At 41.6% G+C, this 27,794-nt stretch overlaps 2 long non-coding RNA genes across 2 annotated transcripts in view; one reads left to right on the forward strand and one right to left on the reverse strand.

Moving 5' to 3' along the window:
- The window catches only part of LOC127535694 (uncharacterized), a 58,611-nt gene extending 30,819 nt beyond the window's left edge, over positions 1-27,792 (forward strand). The window contains exon 2 of the long non-coding RNA XR_007944550.1: positions 26,917-27,792. This is a non-coding gene — a long non-coding RNA (uncharacterized LOC127535694). The remainder of the gene's footprint in view (positions 1-26,916) is intronic.
- LOC127535684 (uncharacterized) overlaps positions 1-27,794 on the reverse strand; it is a 180,874-nt gene that overhangs the window by 16,603 nt on the left and 136,477 nt on the right. The window contains exon 2 of the long non-coding RNA XR_007944537.1: positions 25,800-25,936. This is a non-coding gene — a long non-coding RNA (uncharacterized LOC127535684). The remainder of the gene's footprint in view (positions 1-25,799; positions 25,937-27,794) is intronic.

Consider the following 27,794-nt stretch of genomic DNA (forward strand, 5'->3'; position numbering starts at 1 on the left):
TTGATGGTTAAATTACCTTTATACACCATAAATACATAAACTATAAATTGATGTCTTATTTTGGATTTAGGTGTAATTATTGACAGCATTAGACAGAAACCTGATTCTCGTATGCTGTTGAAATAAGTTTATCTGCACTTCGAATGGACCAGGAAGCTGAGAGAACACAGTGTGTTTGGAGCATCCTGTCACAGTACAGGATGTTCTGTCTTTAGCTATGTGTGGGTTTATAGAAATGTCTGATGGACTGAGTCTGTCGCAGATTAACTGTCCTACTGTAGATCTGAGTCCTCTCAGTGAGGCAATGAGAATGAAAGCAGCTTCCATCCTTTAAACTGAGTTTTGCATTTTTTAAATGTGTGTTAATTGTGTGTTTAATTTGAATGTTTATTCTTACAAATCCTTACATTTTATTGCAATATTTCTCTAAAGTTTGAACTTCAGAAATGATTCATGTCAGGATGTGCTCTGAGTGACTTCTGGAATAAAACTGATGTGATAAAGGCTGGAACAGGATTCTGCTGGAGCCGCTGGATGAGCTGTAGATGATCCACAGAATCAGAAGACTAAAGCAAACAGCAACAATCAAAACTGCACATAATCCCTGAGAAAGTATTTTTGTCTTTGTTCCTTCAGATCATAAATAAGTGGTGGGTACTGAGGGAAAAGGAGCATGGTGGTTGGCGGTGTTGGAGCAGCAGTCTGTGTGTTGACCCCACAGGGCCTCTGGTGCTCTGATGTCTGGAGCCCACACAGCCTGCCTCTGCTAACTCCATCCATCAGGAGCCTTCTACACACAGCAGATGGGATTCCTCTTACACGGCTTCCTCGCCCACTTCATTCTTGTATGTTTCTGAGGATGCTCCAGACCCTGCAGGGAATCTGTTCTCTGCTTTTTGGAGGACGGTTATTATTCTTTGCTCTGCACAAGCAACTCAGGACGCCACTCCCCAGAAAATCGAAGTGTCTTTAGTCTTTAAACAAGAGGCTTTAAGGATTGCCAGCAACACCTCGTTGCTCCAACTCTGTTTTACTCCTCCTCATGGTCTTCATCTCACGGGGATGAGGGGGTCTTGGCACTATTTTAGAGGTTTTCCACCATGTGGCTAGCTTGTCTGATAGCACTTTCAACAAGGGAGTGGAATGTAATGCATCTGCCCACTCGCCTGTGTGTCTTCTTCTCTTCCCTGATGGTCAGTGCTTTGGGGTGTGATCAAAGCTAAAGATTACTTTCTTTGGGAGTTTTGTTCACACAATCACACAGCCCAGTTTAGCATTGCAGCAAAGATACCCTGGTCTCTCAGTATATGAAGCAGAGACAGAAGAAAGCTCAACAGACACTTGTATCTGCACACACGTGTGCTTTCATTATTGCTTAAGTAATTTAAATAAATTGTACTTGGAGTAGAACTCAGTAGAGTTATAGAGAAAATCATAATGTCTTCTCTCTTCATCTCTTGGATAAGCTCCACTATTATTTAGTCTATTTTATGCATTTATGCGTGGAAGCTGGTGGTGTGCTGATCCCAGGTCTGTGCTGTGACCTATGGAGACTGGTCAGAGCAGAAAATGAAGCCACAGCTGGAGATTTACATTGAAAAAAAGTGCTGGCCTAAACTCACAGACCACAGTGCAGAGTGCAGCTAGCTGTGGCTGTGAATGCTGCTCTGAGGTCAGCCTGTCAGAGAACCTTGCCGACAGTGTAATACTATATACCGAGCTGCAACTTCCACAACTTGATGTGAAATCCACTTCACAAATGAGACCAGCTCCAAAACCCCACAATCCTACTGACACTCATCAATAAGCATCAACTTTCTCTTTAGAAAGTCAAAGTCAATAATCTGCATCAGCATATTCAAGCCCTGCAAAGTTCTGTCCGTCACGTAGGAACTGAACGATTCTTTAAGTAGAAAAGCTCTCAGAGAGCACAGTAGGCAGCTCGTTGTCAGAAATGCAGCATTTGTTTATTAGTTACTGATGATCAGGAATTACGGCATTATAGAATGTGTCCATTTAATATTAATGTACCCACAAACAGAACTTTGTTTTAAGTTAACCACACAGCTTAGACACACTGCTGTTCAAAAGTTTGGGTCACCCAGACAGTTCCATGTTTTCCATGAAAACTCACACTCCTGTTCATTCAAAAACTGCTTTTCTTTTAAAAATAAGTGACCCCAAACCTTTGAATGGTAGTGTATATAATCACAAATGCCACGCTAGATATGGAATATTTGTGTTGCCCACAATCATTATAATGTGAGAATGAAGGCCAGGGGGCACAGCCAGTTCACCTGGAACAGAACATCTGTGAATGCCAGCTGTTTCTGATGAAGGCTGGTCAGACGAGCCAATGTAAAACAGTCACTGCAGAGACTCCTCACAAAATCAGTCTATCTTCTCTTCATCTCATTATTTGTAGAAAGTTTCTGCAGTATCTGCAATCCAGGGAAGACGCAAGAGCTGGAGGAAGGGAAGCTAGTGAAACTGCGACTAGAGACAGAAGAAGGCGTAGTAACATGCTTCATGAAGAACCGCTGATGCTGGCTTCAATGAGCTTCTAATGTTAGAGGGAACATTGTGATTATTATTATCATTAGCCATTATTTCCTGAACATAAACACGTTATGACGATAGTTCAGACAAGACACTTTGTTAGGTTGAACTATTTATTTCAGAATGGCATTCATTAGTGTTTGGTGGTGATTCTGCTGAAGTGACGCTCTGAACAATCTGAGCGAGTATGACACCGACCGACAGCAGCCCCCAGCACAGCCTGGTTTATTCATAATAATAATAATAATAAGAAGAAGAACAATTTTATTGATAGAACGCTTTCCATCAAAGTGCTGTACACAGAGATAAAAATAATTAAAACAGATCAAAACAGTCAAAACAAGGGAAGAGATGACATTGACTTGTTAAAGGAACATTTAAAGAAGGGGCTGAGGAGGAGGAGGAGATGATGTGTAGAGGCTGGTGTAGGTGTGAGCCTGCTTCGCTTAGAAAGCCTCTCTGAACACCATAAAGCTCCATTTAACAGTGAACTGTTAGGTGTTCTCACGTGTTTTCAACAATCATTGTGTGATCTGTTTATTAATCAGTTTATTCTGTTTATTCACCTGTTTGCAGTTTTTTCCAAAAAATCTGTTGTCTATCCTGGGGAGCCCTAGTCTAGCTGCGCTAGACAACCCACGGCAACGAATTTAATTCTCTGTCAGGGTCGACAACAAAAACGACAACAGTCGTTGAGCTCCATTAGCACCGACTCTGAATAATCTTTCTGTTAACATGTCTGTAATATACTTGAGCTTCACCCATTGACTGTATACATAAGGCTTCACCGAACTACCGCATCCTCTGATTTCCGGCGCTCCTGGAGCCTATTCTCTGTGCTGATTGGTTGTATACCTACCCAATTGCTGCAGAGTGATTTGATAGACAGCCTTTTAGCCCGCCTCCCTCCCTGTCGAGCGTTCCTAGACCCTTGTGTCTTCAGAACATGGGTCTAGTGCGGCTAGGCTAGGGGAGCCCTGCACAATTCATTTATGTTTTCATTAGGGTGCAAATCAAGCAGGCATTTTTATCCACACACATTTTAGCTCTGGTTTGGAGCACACTGTGTGTACAATGACTTCTATTCCTCGACCTAATCATTTTGAGCTGAAGAGTATGTCCTCAATCTATAAACAGAATAACTTTCTTTTACTTCACCAAGAATCAAATGACTGGATGTGTTTGAACAGACTACTTTTTAAGACACAAGCGACCTGTCCTTTCCTTTGAATTCTTTACCCTCTCCACCACGTTTTATCTTTACTTCATAGTCACTTTCTCCATCTGCCATATATTCGCTGCCCACTCTTCTCTGTGGCGCCTTCATTTTCTTGTATCTCTCATTGCATGCTGCCCTGCTTTTAACTCTGAGCACCTTCATGTGGCTCTGTCTGTTCTGCTGCTTTTTACTGATGCTGGGCTCATGTCATTCCAGTGGCCGTCCTTGAGCACACAGAGCTGACTGGCGATGGATAAAGGCTTCAGAGGAGGGTGCTACTTGGACACAAGCAGCCACTAGCCAGAATAAAATGCAGAAAGCCAGCTGTGCTGATGAGAATGGATGACCTGATTTAAGTAACAGTCTTTAACAGTAAAACACCACATGCATTCATTAAACAGAAAAACTTTGACATACTCTGCATAGTTCACACATGTAAGGGAACATGGAAACAACAGGTAGAACTGTATTCACACTGACCATATTGTAATTGTGTAAATAATGATAACTTTGTTGTTTAAGGGATAAAATGGAAGTTTCTTTGTTGTGGGGTTAGTGACTAGAAGGTCTTCTACACTAACTCACATCTCATACTGGCCTGTGCAGTACGGTCCTGATAAGCTCCCTGACTAGTCTGTCCATGAACTGTGAGGACTGAGCCTGACCTCTCAGAGCATATGAGGCACTACAGGCAAAGAGATGCTGTTTGTTGGCACCATATGTCTAGTGGTTGGCACAGGAGAATGCTGCTAAATGCTTTACAGATGCTGATGCCCACTCTGGATACTGGCAGAAACCACCAGCAGGGGAAAAAACCTAGCAAACAAAAAAAATCAAGGCGCTCAGTCCATTCATCCCATCCCCGCAGGCTGCCGCCTCAACATCCGGCCATTTGGCCCTGACTCAGGACCAGAGCACCTTCACAGATGCCTGTCTCAGCAGCTGGATGGACTTGAGTGGTGTTGGTAATCATGAAGATTATATTCCTGTGCATGAATAACCACACAGTGTATTTTTGGTGTGGCTCCAGAAAGCTGGTTGGATGCTAAGTGAGTAGTGGACACTTGCCAGCGTAGACCACAGGCCAAAGCAGAGGATCAGCTGACATCCATACAATGCCCCGTTCTGCTGGAAACTCTCTAACAATATGCACAAGTGGAGAGAGATGTTTGGCACTGCTGTGGCTTTATAGCAGGTTCAGCTCATTATTAGCTGGGCTTTGGCCGGAGTTTCCCATAGAGAGCCACGACAAATGAATACCGGTCCTGGTACAGCCTGAAGTAGATATCTGAATTTTGGATGAGGATCTCCCTGCATGACTGCAGCCTCATGATCCTAATCATTGCAAACCATGCAGTGTAGAGGAGCTGCTGGAGAGGGAAGTGGAGGCATCAACAGCTTAGCAAGAGGCAAGCTGCTGGCTGCATGAATTACAATTCTCAGCACAGGAGCAATGGTCAGACCTGATCTGAAGTCAGCGCATAGACAGAAAACGCGGCTCCAGCTGGAGAAGATTCCAGAGACAGAAGTGCATGTTGAGCTCTGTGGAGGCTCATTTCAGAGGCTTCATGAGCAGACATGTTCAGGCCAGTGACCGTTTTCATAGCAGAAGCTCAGACTAAAAATAAATGTTGCAAGTTTGCTTCAAACACTCATTGGTTGTTTAGTGCTGTTCCAACAAAAATAGGAATGAAAATATGTTAAAAAGTATATGGGTCACTCCAGAAATGGACATTTTATGTCACATCCATCAAATTTCTAACAATCCATGTACAAAATACTAAAACATGCAGTTGTTGTGTAAATGTTCTTGTCCTGAGACCAAATCTAAAAAAACAACAAACATCGAGGAGAAAAGAATGTTTGAAAATATTTGTAAAAATACCAAATAAGTCTGGAGTGCCACTTTTCTCTTGTCCCACCCTGCTGATGACCAAATTGAATCTCAAATAAAATGGTTAAAATTAAATTTAATTCTCCTTTTTTTGGTGTTATTTTTCCACTCATGTCTCTGTAATTGTGGGAACATTTTATAAATCAACATGTTTTAAATAATAATTATTACAATTGAATGTGTCCCACAACTTGTTAGCAGAACCTTTTTATCTGTTAGAAGAAGAAGAAAACAGTGAATTACATGAAACACTGGAATTAACATCATCAGTTTTTCTAGAGAATTAGCAAAACTATGTCCTCTCTTCTATTTTCCATCTTTTCATCCATTGTCAGCCTTGACTGAATGTCTCTCTCTCTCTACCTCATATTATCAGGATCAGACTCATTCTTTGGACTGTTTTCCATCAGTGGTCAGCAGTAACAGCTAGCTAAATATCTAGCTTCTACTGCTGAGAAAAAGATCACATTAACATGGATTAGAGTAGGGTTAGCAACAACACAGAAACATGGAATAAAAATGAGACCATCAATACCTATTATTGATCAATATGGAGCAGAAAGCTGGAGAAGGTTTACAATCTAAGTATTGCATCAAATCAGTGAAACATGTGGGATACTGATCTGGTCAAGTCAGTAACTGAGGGGCTTTTTAGTCAGTTTCAGCTGCTTTGGTGTTCATAAAATTAACAACAGATGCACTAGAGGGGTAACAATGAGACACCCCCCTAAACAGGAATGAGTTTACAGGTGAAGGCCACTGATGTTTTATTCCTTCCTAATGTTTTCTGACTGTTTTCACTAGTTTTGCATTTGACTAGGGTCAGAGTCACTTCTGGTAGCATGAGGCGAACAGGATGAGCACTGCAATAGCTCTACAAAATGAGCTCCAGCAGACCACTGGTGTGAATGTCTCTGATCAAACAATCAGAAAGAGATGAGAGTGGTCTGAGGGCCCAGCGTCCTCTAGTGCCCGCTGTGCTCGCTGACCGGCATTTGCCATAGAACACAGGAATCTGCAGGTCCACCACTGGTGCCCTGTGCTTTTCACAGATGAGAGCAGGTTCACACTGAGCACATGTGACAGACATGAAAGGGTCTGGAGAAGCCGTGGAGAACGTTATGCTGCCTGTAACATTGTTCAGTGTGACTGGTTTGGTGGTGGGTCAGTGATGGTGTGGGGAGGCATATCCATGGAGGGACATAGAGACCTCTACAGGCTGGACAATGGCATTCTGACTGCCTTTAGGTATCAGGATGAAATCCTTGGATCCATTGTCAGACCCTACATTGGTGCAGTGGTCCTGGATCCCTTCTGGTCCACGACAATGTCCAGTCTTATGTGGTAAGAGAACTCATGCAGTTCCTGGAGGATGAAGGAACTGATACCATTAGCTGGCCCCCATGCTCACCTGACCTGAATCCAATAGAACACCTTTGGAACATTATGTTTTGTTCCATCAGACACCATCAGGTTGCTCCTCAGAATGTCCAGGAGCTCAGTGATGCCCTGGTTCAGTTCTGGGAGGAGATACCCCAGGACACCATCCATCGTCTCATTCAGAGCTTGTCCCGGCATCGTCAGTCTGCATACAAGCACATGGAGGCCATACAAACTACTGAATACCATTTTGAGTTGCTGCCAATGAATTTCAGAAAGATGGACCAGCCTGCCACATCAGTTTTTCACTTTGATTTTGGGGTGTCTTGAATTTAGCCCTCCTGGGGGGTTGGTCATTTTCATTCCTATCAAACAATGTGGCACTTTTCATTCCTAACACATTATCCAGTCCATATCAATGTAAATATCCAGTTTGTTTTTCCCCGTATTGAAATATGATGTGTTTTCAAAGTGTTCCTTTAATTTTTTGAGCAGAGTATGTTTATATATATATATATACACACACTTTTGTTTAAATAATTGTCACAGTACCAGTTGTATTTTTGTTAGAGCTTGTATTTTAGTTGCATGGTTTGCAGTGGTTATTTTAATTGTTTAGTTTTTATTTTATAGTTGCATGGTTTTGTTTGTGGTGGTTATTTTGTTATGTTTCTATTTTGTAGTTGCATGGGTTTATTTTGAGTGTGCATATTTACTGGGTGGAGTGATCTTTTTTTCTTTTTGTGAGTTGTAATTAGTGAAGACAGCTGGCACTGATTTAGCGGAGACTGCGATTGATTGGACAGAGCTACCTGAGCTGATGAAGAAAAGAGGGACACATGTGCAAAGAGGAGAGGACTAACAGAGCGCACAGGAGGAAAACAAGCAGAGGAGTAACAGGGCGGCCGTGAGTAGAACTGGGGACAGACGGGGAACAAAGTGGAGCAACACAAGAGTGGACCTAGCCAAAGAAACTCCACGCTACATGCAGTAAGCAGCGCTGGTTCGAGGGGAGAGGACGGAGGCGGACTGAGTCGGGTCGTGGCTGCACGGAGGCAGGAACGGAGGGCTGAAGTGAGCGACGGATGCCGAGGAGGATTGATACAACGCAGATTCCCAGATAAGTGAAGGGACGCGAACCATCCTACCCAGCAGTGGGTGTGTGGTTGGTTGTTTTTATGGTGTGCCGAAAACTGAATGACGCTCCCTCTTCCACAGCGCTGCATCACGTCGGACCAGCCGTGAGGAGGACTCGGAGGTACGGAGGCCAAGGAGGAAGTGTGCTGCTCGTCACTCATCGCCCTGCGTCGCCTGTTCCCCAGAGAAGATTCCCTTTGAAGGACTATTACACCGGCCAAGATAAGCATAGCCTCAAAAAGACCAGTGTGCTCTGTCTTATTGATCTGATGCCCCCAACGGGACTGTTTTTTTTTTTTTTTTTTTTTTTAATAGATTTTTAGTAGGATTTTAGTCTATTTTTTTAAGAGATTGTTTTTATCTTGTGTTGTTGGTTTTAAATTGAGGAAATAAATTTCCTTCATTGCATTTGTGCATGTTTTTTAACAGTGGAAAATCAAGTCTTTTGACTGCTGGTTAAAAAGTATCTGAATCTGTGCAGTCCATGTGACATAATTATTGCACACTTTCTGTAGATCCTATGAACTTCATTTCACTTCTCAGATATCGCTGTGTTCGTCTGCTATAAGATATATTTAACTGAAATTGCTGATCTGAACAACCAGTGATTTACAAAGGAAAACCTTAAATTATCAGGGTTGCCCAAACTTTTGCATACCACTGTATATATATGTTAAGTTTACATTTTTACTAACCATTGAATTAATATGTTGACATAAAAGGTGGGCAAATTGACAAATTATTTTTTATTACAAAGTTTCTCTTGATGATCTGATGATCATTGAACAGATTGCTGCATCATCCAAAACATATTATTAATTTTATTTTATTTAACCAGATCGCTCCATTTGAGATACAGTGACCTCTTTTCCAAGGGAAGCCTGGTCATCTATGGTGCTGAAGCTGATTTAGCTGTTTCACTTTTATACTGCTGTTAATAAGAAGTAAGTCATGTTCTGTCTCTGTAATGTTCTGCGACGCTCTGCGATGTTGTTTGGAAGTCACAGAATTATGAGTTGAATTTAGTCTTCAGTCCACTGAAATTCAGACAAGAAGCAGTGAGAAAACAGCTGCGACAAACTTCACATGCATGAAAACAGATCAAGTAGTTTGCATATTGATTTAAGCCAAATGTAACGGTGGAAACAGTTAATAAAACATGATGTACACATGACTTCAGCATCTATTGCAGTTTGTGCTCTGATAGAGACACAAACATGTTAGCAGATGAGAAACAACAGCTCTGTGTGAAATGACTTTTATCAGTTAAACATGAAGCTTACAGAAATGTCAAGTTTGCATCCTGCTTCACACCTTAATTTTGATGGTTCAAGCATTGACTAGAGTTCTTTTAATAACTTCACTGTCCAACTGGAGAAGTGTCACCAGCTGTTTATCTGGAAAAAAAACAGTTCTTCTAATTAACACAGCTTTAGCAGATGGAGCTCTGCTTCTTCAGACAGTTTCTTTTGCCCATTGTCTTAAAGTATGGTTAAAATCTGTGCTACATTTGGATGGAAAAGTCTGTGACAACACTGTTTTCATTGCCAACCTTCATGAGAGATGAGAAAAAGATTAGTAACCATGGTAACTGCACACAACAAAGACGGAGTCAGTTAGAGCCTCTGGAGCCCCCAGAACTGACAGACCAAAACAGGAAATGCACTCAGAGAGCACAGTACTCCGCCAAGACTGCTCAGTCGTATCACTTCCAACAGATGAAATCTTCATTAAAAAAGGACCTGCGCTGAGCACAGGTGTGTGTTCTGCATGTGTACGTTATGTACAGATACCGAATAACATGACCTAAATATGTAGCAGGAATGATGGGACTCTGAAACACCCTCACAATTTAATCAGTTGTTCCTTGGATCATTTCTGACAGATAAGTCCCAGAGGATTTGTAGGATCACAATCATGTGATCATCATCAGTCAGCTGACATAGTGTTCACTTGTTGCCATGGTTACAGTGACGCTGCATCTCACAATGATACAGAAATCTTTAACAAATCCGTGGATCCAGACTATAAGCTGCATCACTTCCAAAATCTAATCACTTGGTCTTTGTGTCATTTCTGACCTTCCCTGAAAATTTCATTAAAATCCATTAGACTGTTTTTGAGTAACGTTGCGCACAGACAGAAGGACAGATGTACGCCGATCGTCACATAACTTTGCCACATTCCATGGTGGAGTAACTAAAGTTTCATAGATGAAAACTTGACTAAAACTTAATAGTCACTGACTTCAGCTCTTTAGTTATAATTGCCATGTCATATTACACTTATTACATTAGCATTTCTGATCCTGGATGGCATGATTGGGATGTCACTGTAACAGGTAGCTGCACAGGAATCCACCTCAGTCATGACCTGTAGTCAGTCACAAATACAAGCGTTTTCCATTCATGTAACTGATTCTGAATGCGTAATGACTGATTGAATGCATCAATGAGTCTTTACTCCCCTTGCTGAGGCTTATGGCACAGACCGTTGTCTATTTACACATGCATCAGGCACTATACTAATGTTCATCTGGAGCTATGTTTGTGTCTGTTTGGTGACTGTACATCAGAACTTTATGTTCCACTGTGTTCACTGAGGATGAGCCGGTCAACAGCAGCTTTCCACTGTGTTCTTCACTAAAACACCTCACCAGGCAAGGAAAGCACAATCTGAAGAAAAAGCTTGAATGCAGCTTAGGTTTTTGTGGTAGAGAAAACAATTCAGAGCGCAGTGTTGTTTTTTTACATAGAGCTAAACCACAACGTGCCAAAAGTTAAGAACTGTATAGTAAGACACTTTTCATGACTTTAATACAAACATGTGTAAAACATCTTACCTTCACTTTGGTTGCCTTAAACAAACAAACAAACAAACAAACAAACAAAGAACATGGTCATGACCTCCGTTGTGATGAAAGTCTTGACAAGTGTTGCATTTTCTAGAAATGACCACAAAGTAATTTATACCTTATGCTAAAAATGTAAGATCTTTAAATGTGTCAGCGTTTCATCAGGTGTTTGTCTTTAAGCCCTTTGCTGGACGACACCAAAATTATGAATTACAGCTAATAAATGACTAACGATGAATTTTTATTGTTCTGTGGCCACAATATCATTTCAGAAGTCGTTAATAATGTTCCTTTGGCTTGCATAGTTCTTCCCACAGAGGAGGAACAAACAACAGTGGCATGCAAGTTGACACAGAGCTAACATTGTTCAACCTCTGCTTGCGGCTAATTTGTGGATGTTTTGCTTTACAAATTAAAGAAGGGAGAGACATGATTGACACAGGATTAAAAACAGAGAAAACAGTTAATACCAATCATCAGAGGATAATGCGAGAATGAAACAGGCTTAGTGAGCATGGCTTATGGCTGTCAGCTGGATTTCATACTCCTTATTAATTTCCTATTGTCTCACTCATTATTCTGCGTTCTTTTTCATGCTCATTCACTGTGCTCAGTCAGTCAGACTTACACTGTTTCCCTCTTCTCATTGTTGAAATACTGTTTCCCAGTTGATGTATATTCAGTATTTCTTTTAGATTTGTTTATTTCCATGAAAATTTCCCCTTTCTGTTAAAAGTAAAAGATGTAACTACACTGCTGCTGGGCCTGTCCACCTTCCTGACACTCCAGCACACCAGCTCACCCAGTACTCCAATCAAACACTGAAATCTGCTCACAATGGCAAGTAGTAACGTTTGACTAGTAACTCAGACACACTCCACCATTCAAAAGTTTCACGTTTCATTCCCTGTTTTCCATGAAAACTCCTACTTTTATCCATGTGCTAACATAACTGTACAAGGGTTTTCTGATCATCAGTGAGCATAGGCGTCAGTTTAGGGGGGGACGGTGGGGACGTGTCCCCCCCACTTTTTGTCAGGGGTCATTTTGTCTCCAACACATTCAAATTCTCCACATGTAAGCCGTTGTAAACCCAGTTATTTTCAGCAGTATAGAAAATTCCGACGCTCCTGAACGCACCATCCGCACTCGGCCGAGAGTTGCACGGACATGCAGCACACCTTCGTGAGGTTAAAAAAAATGCGCAGATGCTAAATTTGCGCCCGTGCCAAGTGGAAGCTCCGACCAGAGGCGTGCAGGGGCAAAATTTCGGCCCGGGAGAATTAGTACTATAGCGGCCCACAGACCTCTCTACCTGTATGTACCGATAGTTCAATAGGTTGAGCCTCAGCCTTTGGTGTGGTGGTTGTGAATTCGAACCCAACTTGTGGCATTTTGCCGCCGTTCTTCAACATTTTCTCAAAGTGCTGTGGTCTCCATCCCCCCCACTTTTAAAAACAAACTGACGCCCTTGTCAATGAGCCTTTCAGCACCATTAGCTAACACAATGTAGCATTAGAACACAGGAGTGATGGTTGCTGGAAATGTTCCTCTGTACCCCTATGGAGATATTCCATTAAAAATCAGACGTTTACAGCTACAATAGTCATTTACCGCATTAACTATGTCTACACTGGATTTAATGTTATCTTCATTAAAAAAATGCTTTTCTTTAAAATAAAGGACATTTGTAAGTGACCCCAAACTTTTGTACGGTAGTGTATACGCCCAAACCAAAAACTGGTTCTGAAGAGACACAGAGTGTCACCCTGGGATTTGCTAGGATTAGTTCCTTGGAAAAATTGCAGCTTCAATGTGCAAATGATCAGACATGGCAATAAATTCTCATTTCACTCATGATTGTAGCACGTAAAAATGCTGTATGGTCATGGTAATACGTTAAAAAACCTGGAGAGGGTGTTTAACAAAACCAAGGTGAAACATTGAAAGCACTGATGTTCTGTTGACAGTTTCATTCTAATGTGACAAAGACAGAGTTAGTGTTGTCCATACATGGTACAATACATGGGCTGACCCGAGTTGAACACCAGCTACTGAGAACTGAGACACGGTGTGTTCATGCTGGCCCTGCTGCTTTCACCACGTCAGTCTGTGTGTGTCATCATGAACAAATGTGCTCTATTCCCCAGACGGCTGATCTTAATTGTTCTACAGCAGATGGGTGCCACTGTTAAGGCCTCCAGTCTCTGATATGAGAATCAAAGTCATGAGTGCCAAGTTTTTGAAAGCATAATGGCTTTAAAGCTGGCTGGAAGCAGGACAGTTCCTCACACGTCTTCCACTTCCTCTGTTGGAATGGTGCCACCTGTAGCATACAGCTTTAGATCTAATGACACAAAGCTCTCATACAAACACATCTGATCCTCACGTTTCAGCATCATAACTATCCAGAGCTCTGTAATTTCACTGTGGCTCTCAACAGCTCATTGTGTGATGGATGGAGAATAAACTTACAGCTGTGCTCAGTTACAGCTCCAGTAAATGCAACAGGACCAAAGCAGAACATAAATGCATCCATTATAGTCACGGTTAGGGAGAGCTCTTCACTGAAGCTGCTTCACTCATGTGTACCATTTAAAAGATAACACCACACACAGGGACAGCACAGGGACCTTCAGAATGGAAACGGTGCATAAATGTCACCTTTCTGTTTTGTTTGTGGTGAATGCCATGACTTTGACAGAATAAAATATGTTCCCATACAGGGAGGACTCTACCTTCATCTCTCCTTTTTTTTAACCTTTCAGTGACAAAAATGTTTCCTGAAATTCCTGACAAAACTGTCCAGTGACTTTTTTGTATCGATTCCATTATTTTACTTACAGGAAGTGCTTTTTGGTTTTCTGTTCTCTGTTTTTTAGCCTTGGTAGTCTTTCTTGCTAAGATCTGGGGACGTTTGAGCAGCCAGACAATCACAAACAAGCACAACAAAATTCAGTGTGTGTGTGTGTGTGTGTGTGTGTGTGTTCTTGTACTTGCTACATTGTGAGAACCATTTTCTGCATTTAACTATCAAAGTGAGGACATTTTTACAAAGTGAGGACATTTTGGCCGGTCCTCACTTTGAAACAGCCATGTTTGAGGGTGAAGACTTGTTTTTAGAGAACAGGTATGAATTGAGGTTTGGTTAGGGTTAGGGTAAGGATTAGGGTTAGGCGATCAGTTGTGATGGTTAAGGTTAGGGTAAGGCTCTAGGAAATGCATTACGCCTATGGATGTCCTCACTAAGATAGAAGTACAAACATGTGTGTGTGTGTGTGTGTGTGTGTGTGTGTGTGTGTGTGTGTGTGTGTGTGTGTGTGTGTGTGTGTGTGTGTGTAGGCCGTTGGACAATCAGCTGAGTGATTTCCAGTGAATTTGTGTCCCTTTGCAAAGTGATGCTCAGACCTCAGAGTGTTTGCTGCCATCAGTAGATGTGGACATCTTCAGCAATGAGTCAAACAGAAGCTGCAGAGATTTCTGTGGTGTACAGCCACAGATCGTAGCAGAGGACCTCCACCTATAAAGATGTCATGGGTGCGCACACTTCACACCTAGAAGCTACGAGGCACCATCTGTTTGCGTGGACAGTGCTTTCTGCTGCCACAGCTTGACTTGCATAGTGCCTTAATGAATTAAATGAGGTAGAACTTTCTTCATGAAAACGAGCACAGTGAATAAATAGTATAGTAATAGTAATAATAATAATAATAATAAGCACAATCTGCAGCTTGAGAAATAAGAAGCCAAAATGTAGTGGAGAGAAAATCTGTGTCTGCTTTTGTTTTAATACATTTTATTTGCAGACAGTTTTAGATCATCTTTGTGGGACACAGATTTTCAGTAAAAACCAATACCTACTCTTTCATTTTGGTGCCAACACAATATATTAAGATAAAGGTCATTAATATTTTCTTTTTCTTAAAAAAGATCGTTTTGATGAGTGAGACTAGTCCTCAAGGATGTGGATGGAAAACAATGAATGCAGGTCCAGGTTAGCCACTGGAATCTCTGGCAGAATTCCCTGCTGATGCGCCCAGATGCTCAAGCCAGTGTTCAGAATAGAAAATGAAAACAACAGGTCCCACCTGTCTGCCCACCATCCATACAGTCAGAGTGTGGCATGAAGCATCCATCCATCCACCACTTTATCCTCACTCGGGTCATGGGGGGTGCTGGAGTCTATCCCAGCTGACTCCGGTGAAGGCAGGGGACACCCTGGACAGGTCACCAGTCTGTCACAGGGCTACATATACAGACACACAATCACACTCACATTCACACCTACGGACAATTTAGAGTAACCAATTAACCTCAGCATGTTTTTGGACTGTGGGAGGAAGCCGGAGTACCCGGAGAAAACCCACGCATGCACAGGGAGAACATGCAAACTCCATGCAGAAAGATCCCAGGCCGGGATTTCAACCGGGGATCTTCTTGCTGCAAGGTGAAAGTGCTAACCACTACTACACTGTGCAGCCCTGGCGTGAAGCAGCGTAGACAAAAAATAGCTTAAAGAAAATATAGTTCAAAAGAAACAGTGTCAGGAAGATCAAACTCTTTCCTTCAAATTGACCAAGAGATGCTGGTGTTTTACCAGAGTGATTAAAAGTGGAATAATGCTACAATGCTCTGCTTTGATTTGTAGCCTGCAGCCTCCACTCTCTTTACCTTTGTCTCTAGTAGTAGCGGAAGGTAGCTGTTCTCAGTAGGAAAGCTCTAATTACCTGTTCAGCAGTGAGCCGAGCACAGAGAAACCAGCTGATGAGCACAGTGGAGCATTTAGCAGCTGAACAGCCACGCCCCTTTCTCAGGACTTGTTGGAGATCACGAAAGAGCTAAAAGACAGTGAAAATTAGACTGCAGGCCATCATGTGATCACAAAAAGCCTGCTTCAACACATTGAAATCCCTTTTCAGTAAATGGCAAACTGCCCACGTCCCTGTAAAGATCACATGTGTTTGTCCTCGATGACTAACGGGGATACGCTCACAAAGACAACTCAGTCCAGGTAAAAAAGAAAATCACAAATGCATATAGAGGAGCTGAGAGGAGGAATACAGTTAATAAGGCTATAAAATGTAGTGACCCCATGTAGCTCCACAGGCTAGTATTATAAAGTTCAATATGTACAGCATGTCCAGTCACTTTGTTATCATTCTACACAGTTTTTTGTTTTAGCATGCAGTCTTCATGAACTCCACGTGGTGTGCCATTTACAGATGTCATTTTAAGTTTTATTCTAGTTAAACATGTAGTTTTGGTTTCTGTTTGATAATGTTTTACTATAGAACACATCCTCAAATTCAAACTTTGCTAAAAGATTAAACTTAAAACATACAGTGAGGGTCAAAAGTTTGATGTTGTTATGATTGGATGGGGATGGTAGAACCCAAGCGCAGACTCAACAGACAGGCCAGCAGGTGTTAAAGGCAAAAAGGGGCTTATTAAACCAAAATCCAAAATCAAATCCACCAGATATCTAAGAACAGGACCAGAGGCAAGGCCAAACAATACAACTCTCTGAAAACCAAAACCGCTTGTTACTACAGGTCGACTGAGAGGCACTCACACTCTGGGGAGTTGTCTCCTAAGAGAGCAGGCAAACTGAGAGGAGTCCACAAACAACAAAAGTACAATAGAGTCCAGGAGGGGGGGGGGGGGGAGTCCAGAGCTGACGCAGTCCAGAAAGGATTGTGGGGGAACAGCATGTGGGTCTGTCCAAACAATGCTCCAGCAACAACTGAGGGAAGCAGAGGGCTTATATGGCAGAGGAGGGGAGCAGGTGAGTGGAGTTGGCTGATTAACTGCAGCTGAAGCCTATAAGTAATCAGCCAGCAGCCAGAGGGGGAGCGAGAGAGAGGGAGAGGAGGAAACAGAGGAGAAAAAAGGGACAGGAGCTGGAGTGGAACCATGACAGATGTCTGCCATGTGTCATGTAATTATGGACATAATCAGAAGGTTTGAGGATTCAGGAACATTTTAAAACAAAAGTTGATGACATCAAGCTCTGCTCTCTGATGGATAGAAAAGCACCTCCATCCAACCTTCACTCAACCAACAACTATCAAAAGTAGACTGTCTAGTAATGTCTCTGAGGGTGAGGAGCATCTTCTGAACCATTTCTCAGAGGGGCAAATGGCCAAACACTGGGATCATGCCTTGTTCACACAGGTTATCAAGTCTGAACAAATAACGCAGCTTGAATGCTGCTGTCTTTGTTCTTAAAGGATGAGTCTAGGGAGTAGGGGAGATGATTGATGCTGATCTGCAGAGGCTGCTGTGTGAGCACAGAGCAGGCAGAAGGGATGAACACCGCCTCAGTGATAAAGTGCATTAACAGGGTGGGATGGACTGAAGTCATGAATGATTAGACAGTAAAGGGGTTTGTGACAAGCAATAAGTGGTGCCTGCTTGAACCACCATGGGGCTTCATTAAAATGAAAAGGAGGTGACCAAGTCAAGGTATCTTCAAAATGGTCTTTCAGTTTGCACCCCCATGTGTGTTGACTGAGTGGATAAGCACTATAATCAGTCTCATTAAGAGCAGAATGTTGCATGTGGAAGTTCTGTTATGTAGTGTTTGGACATGAATAAATCATTTTCATGCTGAATCCAACCTGTTATGAAACTAAACGTCTTTGTGTCTGCTGAATAAAGAAGTCCTAAAACCTGTTTATAGACCCACTGCTGCTAAGAACCAGACCAGTGCGATGCTTTGAGCACCTTTAAATTGATATCAGGAGAAGAGGTCATTAAGTGCATTTGTCCTGTCTGCTTCTTCCTGACATTGGGCATATTTATTATCTTGTTCTTGCCCTTTCTTGACTTTTGCACTCCTGTTTTTTGTTTTTGTTTTTGTTTCTAAGAGCCCTGTAATGTTAAATTTCTCCTTTGTGAGATTAATAAAGTCTATCTTATCTTATTTACCTACTGCTCTGTTGTATCTTCAGGCATGTTTTATGGTGTTTTCTCATGCAGATGCAAATCAGACTGTTGTGTTTGTACCAGCTGTGTGCTTGAGGCAGGTATACAAGCAGCTTCTGCTGCAGATGTACAGACCTGCTGTAATGCTTTTGAAAGCCGGTGCTGACAGTAAAGCATAGAGGTGGGAGTGTGATGCTATGGAGCTTCCTGAGTGCAACGTGTGCTGGTCAAATTACATCTACAGGTGGCAGAATGAATGCCTTTAGATTCAACTACCAGAGCTCTCCTGCAAGTTCAACCCTGTTCAAAAGGGTTCAGCTGTGTCTCGTCCTGAGCAGTCTGAAGAAAATCCACTTATTGCTGAAGACCCTGGTGAAGTGACGTACCATCGAGTATCCTGACCATGTAAGACAAGATGCCCCAGTTTGCAGAGACTTGGCAGAGGAGGAATACTCCAGCCTGACAACCATCCAAAGCAAGCAAGCAACCAAATGTGTCACTTGACTTGAATCAAGTCGAACTCCTTTGGAGAACATTTAAGAGACAGACAGAGCAGCACAACCCCTCAGTAAAGACTAGCATGTTAAAAATGGTGCAACATCTCAGCAGAAATGTGTGGTTTCTGAAGATGATCTAGTCTGTCATCAGCAATAGAGGTGGAAATAGAAAGTATTGGATGATCAGATTTTAATCTCAATAATGAAACCCTGACCTTTACTATAGGAACCGTTTTTAATTTTAAATAAGGTCAAATACTGTATTATTTATCTCCCTTCACTGGCTTCCAGTTGCAGCCAGAATCAAATTCAAAACTCTCCTCCTGGCTTACAAAACATTTACAAGAACGGCCCCAGCCTACCTGGATTCCCTGATCCAGGTCTACTCCCCTTCACGCCCACTTCGCTCTGCATGTGAGAGACGCCTGGTGCTTTCAGCCCAGCAGGGCTCCAAATCTCTAGCCAGACTCTTTTCCTCTGTTGTTCCCAAATGGTGGAACAAACTACCAAACTCTGTGCGTTCTGCTGAGTCCCTTTCTACTTGTAAGAGACAATTGAAGACTCAGTTGTTCAGAGAACACCTAGGCACTTAATCTGACTCCACCTTAGGGGTAGAATAAGCCAGGTGGTCCAAAACCCAGCACTTATTTAAAAGGGGGGGTGGTGGTGGCAATTCTTCTGCAACTTGATGGCAACACCTTTGACCAATCGCACTTGAAGCACTTTTTGCACTTACTACAGGTTTTTCCTTATGTCTGAATTCTTGCTTGTGTTGAATGTCGCTTTGGACAAAAGCGTCTGATAAATGAAATTGTAGAATTGTGGGGCGTCCGTATAGCTCATTGGGTTAAGCAGGCGACCCCAGGCGTGAACTAACCGTGATGTCACCCGTTGGTTTCAACGCCGAGAAAATGAAGCCCGGATTTTGCTACTTCCTGGTCGCCGTTTTGGTTTTTTGGAGCCAGTGACTTAAAAAGCGTCATCAAACAGACTGGACCAGAGAGCAACTAGGAGCAGGATTGGCTGAGGACTCTTTTATCCCGCCCACATTTTACCGCAGAGGCTTCTGTTGCTGTCTATCAAGTATAGCCACGCCCCCTGGCTCCGCCAACTTTAACGATTTATTTAAAATTCAGTATTGATTTATTTTAAGATCGGCCACCTGATCTCTCATTTTGACCATGAAAACTAACGGGAAAAAAATCCTGAGCTGTAGAACATCAGTCTATCAAATTTTATTTTTTCCAAAAATGAATTGGGGTCTATGGAGCAAAAGCTTTTTGGAGCCAACCCTAGTGGACGGCGTGATATTGCAAGTTTTTGACACTTCCGGGTGAGCTTCAATTCTGGAGCCAGATGCTACGTCCATCTTTATATACAGTCTATGCTCGACCCATGTACAGAGGCTGGTCTCTGACGCAGCGGCCCAGGTTCGATTCCTGCCCATGGCCCTTTGCTGCATGTCTTCCCCCTACTCTTCTCCCCTGTTTCCTGTCAGTCTTCACTGCGACTATCACAATAGAAAAGAAAAGGCAAAAAAAGAAGAAATTGTAGAATTGTATTTAAACAAAAATTAGGAATTTAATATTAAGTTTATAATATTTAATCATGGTGTTTAAGTGGTACTGCACATGTTCTTATCTCACTGTATTATGTTTATTGTTTTTATTTCATATTGTGTTTACATAAAATAATTGAGGTTAAATGATTTTTTTCTTCAAGTGTGTGTTAAGCTGCATTATGAGAACTGTGCAATGCAAATAAAATCTTCTTGCCTTGGACCCATTCCCTAAACAGAGCTACAAAACAACAACAAAACAACAACAAAACAACAACAAAACAACAACACAACAGTTTCACGTGTTTTAGTTAATTGGTTGTAGCAGAATGTTATCTACTCATTTACATGACTGTGTTTCTTATTCCTTCATTACTTAAGGTCCAAACTTTATTGTGATTGCAATCATCATGTGTTTTTAATTGTTTCAGCCCCTGCAGACTGTCAGTAATAATGTGAGTCTGTGTCAGAGATGCTTCGTACCGCTCTGCTCAGACAGCAGCTCTTTAAGGAAGTTTGACTGAAGCTGCCACTCCGGTCCTGATGACAGCTGCCATGATGACAGCGTCAGTAGTAATGATGAATAATCATCTTAGCACAGAGCTGAATCATGGCACTCCTACATCTCCTCCCAACCCGGTCTCACGGGGATTCGTGAAACTGTCACATAAATTTTTGTTTCGGTTTCGTGCGCACCAACACGATTTCGTCATGTTTTTCGTGCCGCTCACCACGAAATGTTTTTCGTGTTGCTCACAACGAAACCCGCTGTGGTAATCACATCTGAAAGTGGTTTATACCGGCGGATTCATGACGATCTAAGCTGTCCATCGGTGTATACTGCTTGTGTGTTCGCGTTTGCGGCCGTCGGACATTCTTGAAATTCCTATGCAAATTGGTAAGTGTACCACCGGGTTATGGTTAGGTTATGGTTAGATTATGATTAGGTTATGGTTAGTGACGATGTCATGCCAAATATAGCGTTGGATTCGCCACGGTTTTACTTAAAAAATATAATATACCCATTCGTTTGAAATACGTTCTGAGTGGCACGAAAAGTCCGCCGTTTAAAATACATTGGTGCGCATTTCGTGGTGAGCGGCACGAAAAACATGACGAAATCGTGTTGGTGCACACGAAACCGAAACAAAAAATTACGTGACAGTTTCACGAATCCTCGTGAGATCGGGCTGCTCCTCCAGTCTACAGAGAGGGAGGAGACGGATGGAGAGACGAGTGACAGAGTGGAGCGTGAAGCAGAGAACATAGAGAGGACAGGATGGATGTGTGGCAGTCTGCTGGAGGAGAAGTGAGCAACACAATGGTTCATGGTGCTCATAAAACATCACTGAAACAAAGACTGTATGTGCATTTTCATCCACACCGTGTCCACAAGTCTAGGGCTGAGGAGCACACAGTCCACCACTGATCAGGCATCCGTCAGCATTCAGATGAACAAAAATAAACGGTCTCTTAAACAAACAGCATGGTGCTCCAGAAGTAGTACGTCAGACAGAAAAGCCCTGCAGAGGACAGTCAGGGGAGCTGAGAGGGTCATCGGAGTTTCCAGCCCCTGAGCAGCACTCTGAGCATCATCAGCACTCCTCAACCCTCTCCATGAACTCTTTGAACTGCTGCCATCAGGAAAACGTTTCCGGAGCACTGAGTCAGAAACACCGGACTGATCAACAGCTTCAAGGGACAAGAGTTGGAAATGAGCATTTGCTATAAACTCTCTGTGCAGCACATCAGATTCATGCTTAGTGATGGAACCATGTTAAACTGCATCATCCCCATCAAATAAATAAATTCAATCCATTCCATCAGCTCCAGACGTGCACACTCTTCTGCACCTTATCCTGATTTTAGTATTTTTAGTTTCATGATTTAAACCATTTATCGCTCCAAAAGGTCACCTTCACTGCTGTGCACTTTACATCACACTTCATAACACTTCAGCTGACAGGTTTTAGGGATGTGTGTGTGTGTGTGTGTGTGTACTTGTTTCTGCTATACCGGTGGGGACTTTGACCTGACTATTTGCTATAAAGGTGGGGACTTGTCTTACGGTGGGGACCTAAAATGAGGTCCCCATGGGTGGCAACACCGTTTTCTTGGCCATATTGTTGTTAATAAAAAATGTAAAAGTGCAAAAACGTTTGTTTAGGGTTAGGCATTGATTTGGTGATGGTTAAGGTTAGGGTTAGGGTTAGGAGTTAGATATGAATGGGAGTCAATGGTAAGTCCCCACCGGTATAGAAAAACAAACATGTGTGTGTGGGATGATTGCATCAGTGTGAGCGTTCTTAGTTCATATTTTTCTATGTCTTTTCTCTGCTGTAAAGTTTGTTTAATTGCTTTAAATTGGATCCTGGAGAAACACTCTCTTGTGGTCTGTGCTGCTGTTGTATGTACAGATAAAGACAATAAAGCTCAGTTTGATTTGAAACCAACATCAGAGCTCAAGAAGAGCAAACAAAATCTGTTTACACCATGAGAAGTGGTTCAAAGAGTGAAAAAAGAATTAGTCAGGGTTTCTTAATGTGAATTCTTCCGTGGTGTGCTGGGTAAGATAGATATGATCCTTTTCACTAACTCACCCTGGAAATTTCATTTATTTCAGCTGTTTTACCTCCAACCTTCACCGGTAACATGGGGAGGCATGCAGGATTGTTATTCAACAAACCAAGAGATGTGGATCCATAAAACGTTAATCTTACTTTATTAACAAATCAGTTATACCAGCGTGAAATACATTCACACAACGAGTGGTCAGACATAAAGTGCTGTGGTGAGTGGAACCAGAGCTTTACTTACCAGTAGAGAGGAGGTCTGAGGTCCCAGGAAAGAGTCACCCTAAAGCTGACATGAACACAGCCTGACAAAGCTGCTAGGGAAAGCTCAAAGCACAGCAAAGTACAGCTGACTGGAGGCAGACACCAGCCTCAGTGGGGTGATGGAGAAATAAAAATACTAATCTACAAAATACAGAAAAACAATATAAGGCTTATTAAGGTACCTTAAGGCAAGGCAAGTTCATTTAAGTAGCACAAGTCATTTCAAAGTGCTTTACAACTGCAAATAAATGATTTAAAAGGGAGGCATTTAAAGCATTGAAATGACAGAAATAAAACAGGATAATAAAAACAAAGAAATTAAAATTCAAAAAGACAGATCAAAATAAAATGATTTTAAAGGTTACAGCTCAGTGCTGGCATTAATCCAGTCATTACTCCAAGACTACAGTAAATAAACAGCTCTTTAACCTTGATTTAAAGGAGCTGAGCGGTTCAGCAGACATGCACTTTTCTGTAGGTTTGTTAAGCTTAAAACCTGAAAGTGCTTCTCCATTTCTGGTTGTGACTCTAGAGTTAGAGAGCAGATCTGGATGGTTCAGATGGTGAAAGGAGCTCACTGATACACTGGACTCCTGAACCATTCAGAGCTTTATAAACCAGTGCAAAGACCTCGAAACTGGAGTTAAACCTAATTATAGGAGGCAGACAGCCACCTATTTGCAAACAAGATAAACAACCAACCTTTATGTATGCTAACCTATGGCCGATGACAGCTGCAAAACTAAGAGGAAAAGAAATACAAGCTCACCTGTACTGGACAGAAACACCACATCCTTCCAAATACAACTTCTTCTGCTGTGCTCTCAAAAGCAAAACAATATTTCATGCACACCATTAGTGCCAATAGGCATTTAACACCACCGAACTCCTTAGCAAACGTAGCATAGTGCTGCCGTCTCTAGCGGTGAGCAGTAGACCACAAGAGAACATGTTACCAGTGAAAATAATACTGATTCATTTATCATCAACCTTTTTCCAAGGTACCAGATGTATGTATTACTAACTTTCCCAAATTATTGTGGCATCGGACTATGCCTTTGATTTAAGGCTGGTGAATATCAGCAACAAATCCAGCAGTCAATAAGGATCAAAATGCCCTAACTACTTTATTAAATCAGAGTCAGTAACATATTCTAAGAAGGTTAAAAATGAAGTGCTGCACACAGCAGACTGATGGACTGGGAGTGTTCTAGCTGTGAAAAAAAATGCAAAATACAGAGAAAATGTATTTGCCCCGAGTACAGGCGTGTGATATGCATGTATACGTTAAGTACGGATACGGGATCACGTGACCTAAATATGTAGCAGGAATTATATTGTTCATGGAGTTGGGTGTGCACTTTTTTTTTTTTTTTTTTTACCATATACTATCTTTGGGGTGACTTCCTTCTGGAGCATCAGCTCCAGCATCAGACACACACAGTGAAACAGGAGCTGAGCTCATTCACGTATGATTATGTGAATAATGATGATAATAATAATAATAATAATAATAATCACTCCACCACCCCTATTGACCTGCAGGAGTCAGGGCAGAGGAGCAGAGAGTGTGAGAGGGGAGAAAGCTCTACTGGAAAGGTGAGTCTGAAGGATTTTACAGGAGAGAGTCATTTGTGATGCAGACAGTCTTGGATTTTTGTGGAACTTGATATGAATATAAATATGAAACATTTCAGTCCAGGTGCACCATATAAGACTTATTTAACTTGAACTTTTATTTATTAGAGTAATGATTGGAAAGTGGAGATAGCCAAGAGAGAGATATAAGCCTAATATACGACATAAATAAATGAATAATTTTGCTAGTTTTGGACCTAATATGACTCTGTTTTCACTGGTTGGACTGAAGAAGACTAAGACCAGGAGCACTGTGGCTCTAGAGGGAACACTCTCCTCTATTATGAACATTAAAATGGCTGGTTTGGAGCCATGCAATAAATGGGAACCAGAGATCATCAAGGCTTCAAAAAAAGCCACCAGGGAGTACAACATGGCTCACAAAAATTCATTTTTCCCTGTTCTTTTCCTGTTCCAGTTTACAATTGTGCCATTTATTCTGAGTTGACAGTCTTTATTTTTGGGCCTCGTTAATAAGTTATTCGTTCATTTAGTCCTGCGTTTAGTCCATGATACCCTGCTCCTGTGATATCCAGTCAGACCTGGTTTAGTCCTGATTTTAGTTCATGTCATCCTGCTCCTGTGAGAATGAGTTTAGTGTGTGATTGTAATTCTGTTCAGTGAATAGATAATTTAAGTTATAAAGATGTTTTGCTTTTGCTTAAGCACTTTTTATTGTTTAGTTGCTGATGTGGTCAAACTGAAGCTGTTGTGCGTTAGAATCCTCCAAGACAAACGTTACAAGTTGTTGCTGGAGTTATTTCAGTTCTGCAGATATTTATGAAAAATACTGAAATGTGTTGTGCTCATCCAGCCACAGAACTTTCATCCATATTTTACATGAAGAACCATTTTCAATACTGCCTGCCCTTGCAGTTTTTTTAGCTCAATGTTGTTGTTGTTTTTATTATCCCTCTATAATAAAATTTTAACAAAATGCTCATAAAATATACCAGAACGCAGGAAATAGGATCAGTAATTTTCAAAATTTTCTGGGGGAGGACCCCCAGACCCCCATCAGCATCCTGCACAAACCAAATCTCACTCTGAGGTCTGGTCACAACTTGGCAGCTCTGAGTTATTGTGTTGTGAGCAAAAGTCATGGCCACTGTGGTGTAAAACATGTACACAGTAAAGTATCCCAGATAGCAAACTATGGGTGAATCAATGTTGAATCTATGTTGAGACCTAACGTCGAAATTATACAGAAAGCGCAAGGTTGATAAAATGTTGAGTCAACATTTGCTTACATAGATTACATGTTTGCAAACATAGATTCAACAGTAATTAAACACTGACTTGTCAAACATTTTAATTAAACCAAAATACAACGTAGATTCAGTGGTATCTTTGAAACACAAACTTCAATGTTGACAAAATGTTGTTGAATCAACGTTGATCCAACCATCAGTCTTCAACCGTAACCACAATTCAACCTTCTTAACCCTAATTCAACATTGATTTAACATCTTTTGCTATCTGGGTAAAGTGTGATTTATGGTTGAAAAGCAAACGTTGACTCAACATTTTATCAACCTTGCGCTTTCTGTATAATTTCTACGTTAGGTCTCAACATAGATTCAACATTGATTCACCCATAGTTTGCTATCTGGGTAGGCTGCATCACCGCCAGAATCTGATCACCTGGTTCTTTTTTCATTTCTGACCTTTCCATCAAAATCTGTTAGTCTGTTTTAGAGTAACGATGCTGACAGACAGACCAACCAACGCTGATCGTCACATACACACGTGGACAAAATTGTTGGTACCCCTCAGTTAAAGAAGGAAAAACCCACAATTCTCACTGAAATCACTTGAAACTCACAAAAGTAACAATAAATAAAAATTTATTGAAAATTAAATAATCAAAATCAGCCATTACTTTTGAATTGTTGATTAACATAATTATTTAAAAAAACAAACTAATGAAACAGGCCTGGACAAAAATGATGGTACCTCTATAAAAGATTGAAAACTATTTGACCAGAGTGACATGATTAACTCAGGTGTGTCATTTAATTGACATCACAGGTGTTTCCAAACTCATAATCAGTCAGTCTGCCTATTTAAAGGGAGACAAGTAGTCACCCTGCTGTTTGGTGAAAAGGTGTGTACCACACTGAACATGGACAACAGAAAGCGAAGGAGAGAATTGTCCCAGGACATCCCAAAAAAATTATAGACAAACATCTTAAAGGTAAAGGCTATAAGACCATCTCTAAACAGCTTGAAGTTCCTGTGACAACAGTGGCTCATATTATTCAGAAGTTCAAGACCCACGGGACAGTAGCCAACCTCCCTGGACGTGGCCGCAAGAGGAAAATTGATGACAAATTGAAGAGACGGATCGTTCGAATTGTATCCAAAGAGCCCAGAGCAACCTCCAAAGAAATTAAAGGTGAACTCCAAGGCCAAGGTACATCAGTGTCAGATCGCACCATTCGTCGTTGTTTGAGCCAAAGTGGACTTCATGGGAGACGACCAAGGAGGACACCACTGCTGAAAAAAACTCATAAAAAAGCCAGACTGGAATTTGCAAAAATGCATGTTGACAAGCCACAAAGCTTCTGGGAGAATGTCCTTTGGACAGATGAGACCAAACTGGAGCTTTTTGGTAAGGCACATCAACTCTATGTTCATAGACTCAAAAACCAAGCATACGAAGAAAAGAACACTGTCCCTACGGTGAAACATGGAGGAGGCTCAGTAATGTTTTGGGGCTGCTTTGCTGCATGTGGCACAGGGTGTCTTGAAAGTGTGCAAGGTACGATGAAATCTGAAGACTATCAAGGCATTCTGGAGAGAAATGTGCTGCCTAGTGTCAGAAAGCTTGGTCTCAGTCGCAGGTCATGGGTCTTCCAACAGGACAACGATCCAAAACACACAGCCAAAAACACCCAAGAATGGCTGAGAGAAAAGCGTTGGACTATTCTAAAGTGGCCTTCTATGAGCCCAGATCTGAATCCCATTGAACATATGTGGAAGGAGCTGAAACATGCCATTTGGAGAAGACACCCATCAAACCTGAGACAACTGGAGCTGTTTGCTCATGAGGAGTGGGCCAAAATACCTGTTGACAGCTGCAGAACGCTCATTGACAAATACAGAAATCGTTTAATTGCAGTGATTGCCTCAAAAGGTTGTGCAACAAAATATTAAGTTATGGGTACCATCATTTTTGTCCAGCCCTATTTCATTAGTTTGTTTTTTTAAATAATTATGTTAATCAACAATTCAAAAGTGATGGCTGATTTTGATTATTTAATTTTCAATAAATTTTTATTTATTGTTACT

This window comes from Acanthochromis polyacanthus, chromosome 10 (assembly GCF_021347895.1).
Source record: "Acanthochromis polyacanthus isolate Apoly-LR-REF ecotype Palm Island chromosome 10, KAUST_Apoly_ChrSc, whole genome shotgun sequence".
NCBI lineage: Eukaryota > Metazoa > Chordata > Actinopteri > Pomacentridae > Acanthochromis > Acanthochromis polyacanthus.